Raw genomic sequence first — 15,922 nt, 5'->3', positions numbered from 1 at the left:
TTTGGCGAAAATCCAGGCCATAGAGTAATTATGGTATAGAAGGAGGCCATTCAACCCATTGAGTCCCAGCTGGCTCTCCACAGAGCGAATCAATAAGTCCCATTCCTGCAATTTGCTCTGTAAGTATGAATGAATCTTGCTGCAGATATTTAGGGCTGGTATTTCATGTCATATGGACCCAGTGATTTATGATCTTGGCATGAAACTTAAACCTTGGCGGTCCAGAAAGGAAAGAACTTAAACTGTGAATTCTCAGTCTTGCAGGTAGAGAATTGCTCTCAAAGAATGTTTTTTTATAATTTCTGTTTGTTTTCCCCTCAATCCAATTTTCCTTTCCTTTTATTTCTCCTTTGACTCTAATTCATCCTGTTTCCTTCTCTGTTCTTCCCTCTGTTTCTTTTTCCATCCTTAAATATTTTGGTTAAAGGAGGAGATAGGCCACATTGGACCTAACATTTCATGACATCCCACATGCTCCATTGCCTTCAGTATGCCATCATCAATTTGTATTTCCAGCAGTTTGTGGTGCAAAAATAACACATGAAGGGTGAGAAAAAAAGTCAAAATTGTAGCACTCGCCATGTGATGTGCTTACACATCAATTTCTGGGCCAATGGCTTAAGTTCTTTTGTCCACTAAGTAAAATTAGGCTGTGGCAAAGTTCTATGCAAATATACCTTCTGTAAAAAAATCAAATGCAATATAGACAATAGTTCATTGAAGAGCAATATTCTATGAAGGCTATGAAACCAGTAGTCCTATCAGTCATTCAGGTAACCACTGAATTATTTTAATTCAGGCAATCCTGCAGGTGAATAATCCATCTTTATTTTGCGTCCTTGTTTACCCACAACTCAGGAAAGATAAATTGGACTTTGAACTGTTATAGCACAATTCATCAGAATGATACAGAGGTTTAGGGTTGAAATAGGAGATTGGTTTGTATTCACTTGAGTTTAGGAAGTTGTGGGGTGATCTGTCTAAAATGCTGAATGATAACAGGATTTGAGAGGGTGCATACAGAGGAACTAATTCCATTGATGGGGGAAATCTAGAACAAGGGGACATAATCATAAAATTAGAGCAAGACCATTTGGGAGTGTAATCAGGAAGAACATTTTTTACATTGAGGGCAGTGGAAAACCCCCAAAACTATGCATGAAATTTTCAAGATTGTGGATCAGTGTTAGGTAAGGGTATCAAGGGACGTGGATCAAAGGTGTATAATATTGAATTGAAGTACAGATCAGCCATGGTCTGATTGAATGGTGGAACAGGCTCAAGGTGCTGAGTGACCTACACCTGTACCATGTGAAAGTATTTTCTAATTTAATAGTGATTGTAGAGTAGAAAAATGGTCCTTTTGTCCAAGAGATTCCTATTAAAAATTGCAGCTGAACAGTTGGATCTCATGGGCTGCAATCATTTAGTATGTTTTACGGGACATTGTGATCTGTTGCTTCATGTCTGAAAACTTTCAGGACAACTTTGATGCAAACACAGTGCAATTGAGGTTATTTATTAGCCAAAAGGGTCAGGAAGCATTTAGATCAAAGGTACTCATTTTGCCACTCATATTTTGAAGTCCATGTCACAAGATGAGTTATTCCTGTAAAATATTGCTAGGTTTCAGTGAATATGTGTTTCTGGTTGAAACACTCATTGTGCTGTCTTGAGTGTTCTGCTTTTCTTTTCCCTCTTCTCGAGACTGTAGTGCAGTGGTATCCTGACAGTCCTATGGAATTTGGCTGTTTTTCATATGTGAGCCCAAACAGTGGGAGTCACCAGGATGTTCACAATACCTTTCTGTGATCAAACCTTGGACTTTTGTGATCTGTGTAAGTTCAGTCCTATGCCACGTGGTGACTATATGGACCCAGGTTGCAATTTTCTTATGTAAACATTTATACTTTGTCACAATACAAAAGCAAAATGCTGTGTATGCTGGAAACCTGAAATAAAAACCTGTAAATACTCAGCAGGCCTGGCAGCGTCTATGGAGAGAGAAACAGAGTTAACGTTTCAGGTTGCTCACGAACCAATCTGATGAAAGATCATTGACCTGAAAGATTACCTTTTTGTCTCTCCACTGATGCTGCCAGATCTTCTGAGTAATTCCAGCATTTTCTGTTATTTGTATTCTGTTGCTCAATGGATTGCACTGAGGTACATAGAGGTAATTATTATAACAACTTTTTATCTGTATAATTTTTTAAAAATTCATTCATGGGATGTGGGCTTCGCTGGCTGGGCAATTGTTTATTGCCCATTCCTAATTGCCCTTGAGAAGATGGTGGTGAACTGCCTTCTTGAACTGCTGCAAGGTTAGCTGATCATAGCTGGCTTCAGCTGGTGTCTGCAGGCTCAGAACCAATTAAGGGCCGGACTTCCACCATCGAGGTGGTTAGCTCAAGTTGGGAAATTACCCAGCTCAGTGCACCTGCCTCGGAGAAAAAGTGCCCAAATTGCGCAATTTTCACTCTGGGGTCTGGGGCAGGGAGGAGTGCAGGTTTGGGATGGAATTGGGCTCCCCGCCCCAGGACACATCAGAGGTAACCACAGGCAGCACGGTGGCAAGGCAGGCTGCCTAAAAGGCCCATATCATTCTCCAGGACTTAGTCCTAGTTGCTTTATTAAATATCAGCCCTCACTCTTCACATCCCCTCACTCTCCACCCACTGTCATGTCCCATCCATGGCAACTCATGCTAATCCATGCCCCCCACCCATCTCCATGACCCCTATGCCAATCCATGCCCCCACCCACCCCAATGGCCTCATACACTTCATATCAACCCCATCCCCAACCTACCCCCAAAGGTGCCTTGTATCCCCTATGCCAACTCATAGCACCCACCAATATTCACAGAACTAATGAACCCTATAGTAATAATGACGTGTGGAAATGCTTAAAAAACAGCCATTCAGAACTTTTAAAGAAATCTCCTGCTGCAAGAGCCTTATAAAAGTCTCAATCAACCAGATCTTTGAAATATGAGTAACAGAAACTATAAGCATTTTGTCACCTCTTCATCTTGTGTAAATAAACATTGAGCCAGGTCCAAAATAGATCACAGTGAAAAAGCTTGTAAAGCTAATACTCAAGCAATGTTTCCCCTCTGTGCACCTGTTTCAACAAAATAAAGTCTTTATGGAAGCTTGGGCTCTCGCCAACCGACCACTCTGAAGCCAGTGAATCCGGTAGGCTCCTGGCCATTCCAGGAGGTTTGGCAACCCTATCAGCTAATGCAAACAACTTTTCTTTGTCTACTTTATCTAAACCTGTCATAATCATGTCCACCTCTATAAACTCTCTCCTCAACCTCCTTTTCTGCAAGGAAAACAACCCCAGCTTCTCCAACTTAACCTTGAGGCTAAAATCCCTCACCCCTAGATCCATGTTAGTAAATATCCTCTGCACCTTCTCACAGACCTTCACCTCCTTCCTAAATTGTGGTGACCAGACCTGGATGCAATGGTTTAGTTGTGGCCTAACCAGAGCTTTATAAAAGTTCAGTATAATTTGCCTGCTTTTGTACTGAAAAATTTGTATTTATGAAGCCTAAGATCTCACATGCTTTGCTAACTATTATCTCAATGTGTCCTGCCACCTTCATGGATCTATTCACATGGACCCCAAGATCAATCTGTCCCTTTGTACGCTTTAGAACTGTGCCATTAAGACTGTATAGCCTCCTATCCCTTCTGTCAAATGCATCATTTCACAATTAATTTATTAAATTCCATCTGCCATTTGGCTGCCCATTCTACTAGCCTATCCATGTCCTGTTGCAATCGATTTGTATCACCTTCACTGTTTGCCACACCTCGAATTTTGGTTTTGGCAAATTTTGAAATTTTACTTTGTATCTCCATCTCCAAGTCGTTTACATATATAAAAACAAAGTAGTGAACCTAGCACTTAACCTTGGGAAACACAACTGTTTACCATCCTCTAGTCTGAAAAAAAACAATTTACCACATCTTGCCACTTTCTGTTCTTAAGCCAATTTGTTTATCTAAGCTGACACCAACCTTTCTATTGCATTAGCCTCAATTTTATTTACCAGCCTTTTATGTGGTACTTCGTCAAACACTTTCTTAAAATTCATATAGACAACATCCAATGCATTCCCATCTTCAACCTTCTCTGTTATTTCATCGAAAAATTTGAGAGTCCATCGCGATCTGACTTTTACAATTCTATGCTAGCTCTCCTTAATTAACTCAAACCTCTCCAAGTTCCTGTTGATTGTTTCCTTGATTATTGTTTTAAAACTTTACCCATCACTGATATTAAACTTTAGATAATAGGAATGACCTTACACTCTTTCTTGAACAAGGGTGCTACATTTGCCCATCTCCTATCCTCTGGCACCTTCCCTTTCAATGCATGGGAACATCAACATCTGCAAATTCCGCTCCAAGTCACTCACCATCCTGACTTGGAACTATATCATCCTTCCTTTACTGTTGCTGGGTCAAAACTCTGTAACTCCCTCCCTAACAGCAGTGGCCAGGATTTTCTGTGCCTGCCGGCCTTGGGCATTTTTGGTGGCATGAGCAGACAATATGGCGCGATTGGCTTCACAATGGCATGAAACCTGTTTGCGATCATCAGCTCAGCCTGCCGATGGCGGGCCGCATTTCCCGCCATCGGACGTCAGGAACCTCATTGTGATACATCAGAATATCATTATAAGACCAGCCCGCCGGACTCATCCCTCCTCGTGGTTCGTCTGCCCACGTTGGCGGAAAAACATGCCGACTTGTTTCACAATAGCACACAAACGATGTGCAGCTGGTGTGCTACACTTCACTCAGGACTTCAAGGCCTGTTTGCCTACCTTGCTTCAGTCAGCACTCACAGTCATCAGTGCCAGGCTTCACGGACAGCACCACTTCATCACTTTTAGGGAGGTTCATGGGTAGGTCTTTACCTACCAGATCAGCCATACGTGGGTGAATTTGAGTGCAGGATGAAGCCCATTAAGACATGTAAGGAAATTATAACATGCAGCTACAGATTTAAATATAGCAAACATATCATCCACATATTGGAAATATGCAAGCGGTAGGAAGTTAGGTGTCATTCCATTGAAGATATGTTTCTCATGGAACCCAACAAAGATGTTTGCAGGAGCTGGGCCTAGAGGGGATCCCATTACAACAAAATCTATTTGGGCATATATGGGCCGGAATTTTCCATCCCCATTGGCTTTGGGTGTTATGGCGTGAAACCAATTTGCAATCGTCCACTCCACCCATCAATGGCAGGCCGCGTTTCCCACCACCGTATTTCGGCAATGTCATTTTAATACATTTGCATCTAATTATAAGCCCTGTTCGATGGAATCATCCTTCCACGCAAAGGCATGAAAGTGCCAACAAATGCTCCTGAACGTTTCACCAGGCACAATCAAGCCGATGTGTTTCACAACATTTAAAGGCGTGCACCTGACGACCTGATCTTCGAGGGGAACTCGGAAGCCAGTGCACACTAATGTTGCACACCGCTTGCAAGGGTCGCCCGTTTGACTTCAAGAGGTGCCGCACATTCAGACGAGGGCGCAGGTAAGTTGCTTTTTCCTGGCTGGCTGACAATGGCAGGGCAAGGGCAGCACTGCTGTTTGGGCTAGTTGGAGGGGACAAGGCAGCACAATCTGATGGTAGTGCACAAACACATGTGGGGATGGGGAGGGAAGCAGCCAAGCATTAGGGAAACCTTGTATAAAGTGACAATTCCTCTGCAGCTGAGACAGTTCAGGCACTGCTATATTGACGTGTTTGGAGTCAGGCCTCCTACTTAGCTTCCCATTCAAGCAACGCAGAGGCATGAAAGTGCCAACAAATGCTCCTGAACGTTTCACCACTTGGGGGCACAGACTCTGCGTCTGAGCTGAGAGCACAACATGCAGTCCAGTGGGCGAAGCTGCCGCTAATCAGTCAGGTGGAGTCAGGCAGAGGTAGACTTTACCAAGAGAAGTTCTTAGTACACTCGTGCTAAACCACACATATCTGTCTTTCATTCTGCAGGAGGAGTATATCAGGAGCTGTATGCCTCATGGCTTACAGGGAGCAGAGACAAAGGAGAAGAGAGTGACAGAGGTGCCTGGCTGGGCAGAGGGAGGAGCACCATCCTCAGGAAGAAGGGGCGGCTGGGGCTCCTTTGCATGCTGCTGAAGAGTCACAGCGAGCCATCGTGGGTTGACGCCTAGCTAGAGTCAGGGTCTATAGATGGCGCTTGTCATTCATGCAGATGACCGAGAACCAGTGTCGCCGAATAGTGTGCATGTCCAGGGAACTGGTCAGTCACATCTGCTGCCTGCTGCAGGATTTGGCACCGCGGGGACGTGGAGGGCATCCACTGTGCGTGGCTGTGAAAGTGACTGTGGCGCTCAGTTTTTACACCAGTGGCTCCTTTCAAGGCTCCACTGGTGACCTCTCCGGTATCCAGCTCCTTTCAGGGCTCCACAGGTGACTCTCCGGTATCTTGCAAGCCTCCACACACAAATGAATCCAGGAGGTCATGGACACCATATTTGCGAAGGCACGCAACTTCATGCATTTCGCCCGAGATCAGGAAAGCGAGGAAGCAAGAGCACTGGGATTTGTCCAGATCTCAGGTTTCCCACAGGTGCATTGTGCCATTGACTGCATTCACATGGCGCTCAGATCTCCACGGCAATAAGCAGTCAACTACATCAATCGCAAGGGCTTCCACTTGCTGAATGTTCAGCTGGTGTGCAACCACCACAAACACGTCCTATAAATCTGCACAAGATTCCCAGGGAGTGTCCACGATTCCTACATTCTCAGTAGGTCTCTGATCCTTGACGTCTTCCAGGGTCCACAAAAGCTGCGGGGTTGGCTCCTAGGGGACAAGGGCTACCCGCAGAGGGACATGGATGATGACACCAATGCGGTGGCCTCAGACTGCAGCCGAGCAAAGATATAACGAGGCTCATGCTGCAACTTGTAACTCGGTGGAGCAAACCATCGGGATGCTGAAAATGAGGTTCTGGTGCCTGGACCGGCCTGAGGAGCCCTGTAATGCAGTCCACAGAGGGTCGTCGCCTGCTGTGCCCTCACAACCTGGCGTTGCAATGGAGGGGAGGAGCTGGCTGAGGAGGAGGTGGAAGAGCTGCATGTCTCCTCCAATGAGGAGGACATCAGGGATGAGGGTGATGAGGTCCTCAAAGGCGACAATAATGGTGATGAGGCCGTCACGTTGTCCAGACATGGGCAGGCGGGCTCGGGAGGCGACATGCAGTGAGGTCACTCCATTGATCCTCACATAGCTTATGTAAATGTCTGACTCCTGTCTGGCTAATGGCAGCTCGCTTACGCTCTGTGAACAGGGTCACATAATGGAGATGCAGCGGGGAAACTTTAACTTCTCCTGATCATATGGTATCCTTCTTGAGCAGAACCCTTCAGAACCACATTGTCACCTGACACAGATGCTGATGAGATGCAGGGGGTGGGGTCAGCTGCATCTCAAAGGTGCTGAGAGCACACAGTGAAATGGCGGTACTCTGTGCCACCGACCCAGGACACTCTGGCACCAATGATAAGCCCCATCGAGGTGCAGGTATGACTAATGTGACTGTGAAGGCGCACCATCAGTGTGCTGGGAAGATTGCACAAAGCACAGGGAAGAGGCCCTGGGCTGAGATACCTGCCTTTATCTTATGTAGGAAACAGGGCTTCACATCTGAGTGACACGAATACTGCTCATCATAATAAGGAGCCATAGGCAAGGAGACATTCTTGGGAGTTTATTTACAATAGCGAACATTATGTACAAGATTAACTACATGTCCTTAACCTTCCGAACCCCGCCACCACCATCGTGGTGCTCCCCTGACATCCTCAGTGGAGGTGGAGGCAGCCTGCTGACTGCTACGCCTTGTTTGTGATGCCTTGGCGGCCATCCTCTGGAGGGCTGAGACCTGGAGGGCCCCGGCCTGCGTTCGGTGTCCTGCTGTGTGGTAGTGGCATTATCCTCAGCCTGTGGAGCTGGAGCTGCTGGGGTCATAGGAAGAGGGGATTCGAATGGGCTGGATACTCCTGGAGTCACATGGGTGGAATAACTGGGGTATGCACCTGCTACCCTCCTCCCTATGGGTGCCCGAGGGCCCCTGGCTAACTCCTTGAGGAGTAGGGGAAACTGGAGTGAGATTGAGCTGTCCTGCACCCCTCTCGTGCTAACACTGTTGGAGGCCAACTATGGCATATGCAATGGAGTTCAGACCATGCAGCAGTGCAGGATCAATGTCCTGGACCAAGGTCTCCATAGCGGCCACTATCCTATCAGTGTTAGCCTAGGTGCGTTGGCATACTGGAGCTATCACCTCCGACTGAAGGTGGACGGACTCCTCCATTGTGCCTTGCAGTCTGAGGAGTGCAGTGGACATCCCTTCCTGATGTTTCTGAGCTAGCCTTTGTGGCTGCAGCAACTGAGGCATGACCGAGTCCAGAGGCTCCTCATGTGACTCGGAATCAGCAGTCTGCTGTGTGCCAGAAACCTGTGAAGTCCGTGCCGCCGCTTGCCGTGGATCAGACAGTGCAATGTGCTCACCAGATTGTGACCCTGAGGCTACTCTAGAGTTCGGTCCCACAGAGGTGTGTCTCTGCGCTGTTGGAGGGTGTGGGCAAGCACTCTGACGGGTTCTTCCTCCGAGGTGTCTTTGGGGCTTGAGTTGAAGACCTGGGATGTGGTCCCCCTCAGCTGCTCCCCAGATGTGCCAACAAAAGCAAAGAGAGTTAATTAGTGCATTGCAGACCACAGCAGAACAGGGGAACTGACTCACAGCATGGTGTCCGATGGATGTTGCACTGCTGGATCCTTGTTTGAATATCGCTGACCTCACTGTCAGCACAGGAATGGTCCAGATCATCTCCGGCCAGCTGGATGACTCTATTTTCAAAGTTCGTGAGGATCTTGATGTCAGGCATTCCCCCACCAGTCTGCCACCTCTCCCTTCTGTTGTGTGCCAGCTTGTCCTGCGTGAATACAGATGGAGAGAGTGTAAGCAGGATGCTTGCCAGGCCAGATAACAAGGATGCCTGGCATGCGTGTGGGTGGTGAGTGGTGCCAAGGATGGGGTGAGGACATGATCCGCAGGGCAAATGGAGGTGTGTGTGAGAGAGTGAATGGTAATGTCCCTTCAACTGGCAATGAGTGAGATTCCTGTGGATGTGTGATGGGCTTGTGAGTGTGTGAGTTGAGAATGATGAGAAGAGTGACTTACCCTGGTGGAATGGAGGAGATCATTCATCCTCTTTCAGCATTGGGTGGCTGTCCTCTTTTGCATTGCATTGGTGCTGACCACCGCTGCCACCGCTTCCCATGCTAGATTGCTGACCTTGCTTGCTGGTCTTTTCCCAGAGCGGGGGTAGAGGGTATCGTGGCAGACCTCCACTGTGTCCAGCAGGCAGTTGAGGGAGGTGTCGCTAAATTTGCGGGCAGCATGTTTCCTCCCTTTGGCAGCCATCAGTTCCCAACAGCTTCCTATTCCTTGAAGAGTGCTAACTCTGTGCAGGGACGGCCTTTAAATATAGTGCCCAGTTTACTGAAGGCCTGAGGTGATGGTGGGGCAGACGAATCAGAGGCTGCTCCACCAGCGACCCAGCGTGTTTCCTGGGAATGCGTTATTGATGAGGCAGGACATGCTGGCAATGGGACGATATGGCGTGAAAAGCCGCCATTGCAGCTGGTGGGTAAAACGTCCTTTCTCCTGCCCGCTACCACCCTTAGTGCACATCTGGGACGACGATTCCTCCCATGGTGTCATTAAAACTGAACTCAACTGCGCAAGTTGCGGAGGTCATAAGATAAAAGCAAAATACTCCGGATGCTGGAAATCTGAAATAAAAACAGAAAATGCTGGGAAAATGCTGGAAAAACTCAGCAGGTCTGGTGGCATCTGTGGAGGAGAAACAGAGTAAATGTTTTGTATCCATATGACACTTCTTCAGAGTTCCAGCATTTTCTGTTTTTATTTATTATTATTGCCGAGTTCATAATGTTGATGAATACTGATTCGTGCAATTGTGGCTGTAAGTGGAACATTGACGAATAGGGTAGCAATGTCAAATGAGCACATGGACACAGATTGCTATTGATTTGCAAGTCCTGTATGGTCTTCACAAATATGAAGGAATCCTTCACAGTGTATCTGAAAAACTTGTTCAAGATTGGTTGTAACAATTTGCTCAACCATTTGGCCAATTCATGTTGTGCAGAACTGGTCATTGATAAGGTAGGATGTAAAGGAATATTACTTTAGTGTGTGTTGGGCACCCCATACTTACACAGACACAGCAAGCAATGAGGACAAACCCTGTCATATATATCACGCTCATCGCTCTAACACAAGTCCAGCAAGCGTTTTCTTAGCTTACTTTCAAGCAAGGCAGTCCGGTCATGCTGAGCAGCAGGTCCAATTGATATGAATTTGGACCCGTCAATAAGAATGGCATGCATTTTGTTGATATAATCACACTTGTTAAGGATGAATATTCATGTCCCTTTGTCAGGTTTACTGATGTGTGTATCCGGGTTGGTCTTAAGGCCTCGAAATGCTGTTGCACGTAAAAGTTAGACAATTAATTTGGAATCCCACAATATGTGCGCGCTAGATCAGCTAGGCGCCCTTGCGATATGATTCCACTATTGGACAACATTTGTTAAATAATCCTCAGTTTGCCAAGAATGACACTGATAACCAATTTAAGATTGTCAGTCAGACTAGCAGTGTGGCACATTTGTGTGTACTAGAAGTTGCATATATTAATACACAGGACCCCGTTCTTTGCAGACAGAAAGAATATGTACACAGATTATGCCTGTTTCAGCTAAACAAAATAAGTGACTGCTGTTCGCTGGTTCATTCGTCAGGGCAATGCCATGACCAATCAGAGTCAAGCTGCCTGCTTGGCAGTTAACTGTCAGTCACCATCAACTGGTGCACTCTCCATGACAATGCCTCTACCAATCAAAGCCCACTTGCCAACCAATCAGCATTCTCTTCTCATACAGTATAAATGTGTTGCTTCCCCTAACATTGGTATTTTCTCTCAAGTTGTCCTGATGAATGCAAGTCGAAAAGCTTTGACAAAAAAAGTCTCTTCTTTCACCAATACTCTAGTTCTGTACTACTAAACGACTTCATTTTTTCTGTTGGTGGCCTCCATAGTGGTTCTCTGATTCCCCAGTTCTTTGGCCACAATCTTTCTTGATCTCTTTGCCCCTCTTGAATTTTATTTTGCTGGTATAAAAGTTTTGCTGTGAGTGTTTCTACAGGAGGCCACCATTGCCAATGAACCAGGCTTCTTCAAATCCTATACAGTCTGCAGTGCCATTATTGATCTGGTCAGCGACCCTTTCTGGGTATTGTCATGAAACCCATTTCTTTTACTGGGATGTAAATCTCCATATTTTAATATCTTCATTGTTGCCTTTATTGTAAAGAATGGTAAACCTGGTTTGTGGCCATGATGAGCTGTGTCCCCAGGCATAGGACGAAGGAAAGTGTCAAATGAAAGTGCGGTGCTTTCTGATGAGAGGAAAGGGAAATGTTAAGGCCATCCTCTTGGACCTTTTAGCTGTTGATTTCAGAACAACATGGGCCTGGGGGATCAGGTCTCCTGCCCTTTAGGCAGAGAGAATAGGTTGCATGGAAGAGACCAAGTGAAGCTAAGACAAAAATATCTTTATGAAAAACACCTATCTTACCCTTAAAAAAAACAGGTCATCTTTGTTTCAGTAGAAATATTTCAGTTGATGCACACAACCCTAAAACAAGTTATTTTGCTGTAATACAAAGACATTGAGTATGATTATCCTTAAGAGTAGGGTAATTAAACATCAACCTGTTCTTATCTGAAAAGTTAGTATTTTAAAAGGCTAGGAGTGAAATGGAAGAAGCTTTCAATGGTGTAAAATGTTGTTGTTTGCACACAGGCCAATACATCTCATTAGTTTGCTTTCAGCCAAATCGACCCTCTGAAAGACAGTGATTTATCGTTCTCATGTTGGAACTGGTTTGTCAGAGTTGTTGTCCTTCACACTTGCTGAGCTTTTATAAATTCAACTGAACGGTTTGAAATCCTGTAGAATATATCTGGCCATACAGCGATTGTATTACTCTTGGCTATTCATCTTGCACATTTGTATATCTTTTTCTCTTGGAGAAAAGAAAACAAATAAGTTTTATTCATTTAAAGGAATGAGATGATTCAAACTGAAACATTTTTCCAAAAGCTGACCGGTAAGATTACTTGGTTAACCTTGTCGAGCAGTTTTTTCAGGAAATGAAAAATAATTGCATGTAATTATTAGAGACAAAAGAGACAGTCTGTTAGCAGTTGACTTGCATTTACTGCAAGCTGTGGATGATTTCAAATATTCATTTTTATTTGCAAGAATTTAATTTAATTAAATTCCAGTCTATTGAAATGCAGCAAGCATATTTGGATTTGGTTTGGCAAAATTTCCACTAAAATTAATAATGCTTTTGCAGAAAAATAAGCCATACTATTGGCCAGTCTCTGTGTAGACTGAAACAAAAACACAACATGACATCTAAATCCCCTTTGCTGAATACTAGAAAATTTAAATGAAAAAATTAGCGGCCTCAAATTGAGATATATTTTTACATATTACATAGAATGTGCAGATTTAGCACCGACTGTCAGTTCACCTCCCACCCTTTTTCATCTAACCCTATCATCAGGGATGTGGGGGTTACTGGTAAGAGCAACATTGTTGCCCATCCCTGACTGCACTTGAATTGACTGGCTTGCTAGCCATTTTAGAGGGCAGTTAAGAGTCAGCCACATTGCTGTGGGTCTGGAATATAGGCCAGTCTGGGTAAAGATGGTAGATTTTCTACCCTAAAGGTATTAGTAAACCAGATGGGTTTTTACAACAATCAGTGATAGTTGTCATGGTCAGACTAGCTTTGTATTCCAGATTTATTAATTGAATTAAATTCCACTAGCCGCCATGGTGGGATTTGAACTCATGTTCCCAGAGCATTAGCCTTGGCCTCTGGATTACTAGTTAAGTGACATTACCACTGTGCCACTATTTCCCCACTCTCTGGGTAAAGAAGTTTTTCCTGACTTCCCTAACAAATTTATTAGTGATTATCTGATACCTATGCTTCTAGTTCTGTACTTGCCCACAAATGGAAACATCTTCTCAATGCCTACCCTATCAAATCCCTTCATAATCTTGATGACCTCAATCAATTCACCCCTCAGTCTTCTCTTTTCCAGAAAAAAAGAGCCCGTTAAATTTTACCTGATAGAACCTCTCAGTTCTGATTTTTTCTTTGCACCTTCTCCACTGCCTCAGTCTTTTTTTAATACAAAACCAGAACTGTATAAAATATTCAAAATGCAATTTAGGCAGTAGACCTCATTTAATATGGAAATTGCGGTCCTATGACATACAAAGAACAAAGAAAAGTACAGCACAGGAACAGGCCCTTCGGCCCTCCAAGCCTGTGCCGATCATATTGCCCGTTAACTAAAACATTTTGCACTTCCGGGGTCCGTATCCCTCTTTTCCCATCCTATTCATATATTTGTCAAGCTGCCTCTTAAACACCACTATCGTACCTGCTTCCACCACCTCCTCTGGCAGCGAATTCCAGACACTCACTACCCTCTGCGTAAAAAACTTGCCCTGCGCATCTCCTTTACGGTTTTCTCCTCTCACCTTAAATCTATGTCACCTAGTAATTGACTCTTCCACCCTGGGAAAAAGCTTCTGACTATCTACTCTGTCCATGCCACTCATAATTACATAGGACCTCTGATGACATTTTAATCTTGAACTGGCATACTCTCTGTCTAGATATGCTGAAAAGATAACTTAAAAATAAATTTTGTCAGGTTAGAAAGAGCAGACCCTTTGAGCCTCTCAAAAATAACCTTGGTCACTGCTGCCCAAAGCTGTACTCTCCTCCCTGGCCTTCCCAGAATTGCAACGTTTTGCAGGTTTACCTTGCTGTTTGTCCGGTGGTCCCTGGTGACCTGATATACGGGTCTGAATCCAGCAAGCTGAATTGCTTTGGTACCAGAAGTTCACCAGTTCTACTTGAATGAAGCCTGTGCCACAAATGTCTCTAGCTTTTCAGCCCCAGAACCGCTGAGCTTTCGGGATCCACTACCCAAAAACTAAAATATGGAGACCAAGCAGCCATATCTGATACCACAGTTATTGAATTTGCAGACATACCTGTTAATGACGGAGAGAAAGAATCACTGATGTTACTATGTAAGGTCACGAATGAATGAGGACCACATGGTGAGGAACCAGTGAGTGGTTCCTGCCCATTGACCATACTCGAGCATTAGCTATGAATTCAAGGAGAGGTGGACTGAAAATTGGGAGGAAAATTGCTTTTTAGTAAATTTAGTGCGATCAGTGGAAAGGTTAAGTTACATTTATGTGTTAAGGAAAAGTTTGCCATTATTACATTGTTGTTCATTTATTCACTAAAGTGGAGTCCTTCTGAGACTCTCTTTAATGGGGCCTCAATTGTGCATGTTTACCTTTGAACAACGCAAATGTATGCATTCTGCTGCCAATATGCACAGGTTGCCACATTTGATATTATTAGGCATACCAATTATAAAAAGTTCCATCCCTCACAGTCAACCTCCTCAAATGTTGTCATTCTGTAATATACACACATTCTACTTCTCACAGAGGTCTCTGCTTTCTTTCATTATAGAAGAGAATGCAGAACTCGAAGGAGGGGCAGAAAACTGGGAATGGGCTGCAGCGATAGCCACATTGACTGCTGCAGAGGAACAGGTATTGGAGCTCAGTAGGATGCCACCTCTATGGGTATAGACAATAGAGAGATGCAGAGATTACCTGCAGATCTGCTGACAGCATTAGATATTACACTGCCACTTGGCACATGGTATTCACTCATCTGATTTTTAAATTTGAGAAGTGAGCATCACTGGCAAAGCCAGCATTTATTGCCCATCCCTAATTGCCCTTGAGAAGGTAGTAATGAGTTCTCTTGAACTGCTGCAGTCTATGTGGCGAAAGTATACCCACAATGCTGTTAGGGAAGGATTTCCATGATTTTAGCTCAGTGAAGTTACAATGATTATAGTTCAAAGTCAGGATGGAGTGTGATTTGGAGGGGAGCTTTTAGAAATGGTGGCGTTCCTATGCATTTGCTGACCTTGTTCTCCTATGTGGTAGTGGTCACAGATTTGGAAGGTGCTGTTAAAGGAACCTTCGTGAGTTGCTGCATTGCATCTTATAGGTGGCACACACTGCTGCCACTCCACCAAGAGGGAGTGAATTTTTAAGATGCTAGATGGGGTGCTGATCAAACGGGTTGCTTTGTCTTGGATGGTGTCAAGCATCTTGAGTGTCATTAGAGCTGCATTTATATTGTATGAGAAGAGAGTGCTGATTGGTTAGCAAGTGGACTCTGATTGGTAGAGTATTCTGTCACACTCCTGACTTGTGCTTTGTAGATGGTGGAAAGACTTTGGGGAGTAAGTAGGTGAATTACTTGCTGCAGAATTCCCAGATTCTGACTTGCTCTTGTAGCCGCAGTATTTATGTGGCTGGTGTAGTTACGTTTCTGGCTAATTGTAACCCCAAGATGTTGATAGTGGGGGATTCAGCGATTGTAGTGCTGTTGAATGTCAAGGAGAGATGGTTAGATTCTCCCTTGTGAGAGATGGTCATTGACTGACACTTGTGTGGTGCGAATGTTGCTTTCCACTTAGTCCAAGCCTGAATGTTATCCAGGTCTTGCTGCATATGAACATGGACTGCTTCAGATTCTGAGGAGTTGTGAATGGTACTGAACACTGTGAAATTATCAGAGAACATCTCCACTTCTGACCTTATGATGGAGGGAGGATCA

At 44.7% G+C, this 15,922-nt stretch overlaps 1 protein-coding gene across 2 annotated transcripts in view; it reads left to right on the top strand.

The window, feature by feature from the left end:
• Positions 1-15,922, top strand: part of LOC144686515 (inactive phospholipase C-like protein 1) — a 453,264-nt gene that overhangs the window by 189,522 nt on the left and 247,820 nt on the right. The window lies entirely within an intron of this gene.

The sequence above is a fragment of the Cetorhinus maximus genome, chromosome 11 (genome assembly GCF_964194155.1).
Source record: "Cetorhinus maximus chromosome 11, sCetMax3.hap1.1, whole genome shotgun sequence".
Taxonomy (NCBI): Eukaryota; Metazoa; Chordata; class Chondrichthyes; order Lamniformes; family Cetorhinidae; genus Cetorhinus; species Cetorhinus maximus.
This window is presented reverse-complemented; position numbering and strand designations above follow the sequence as displayed.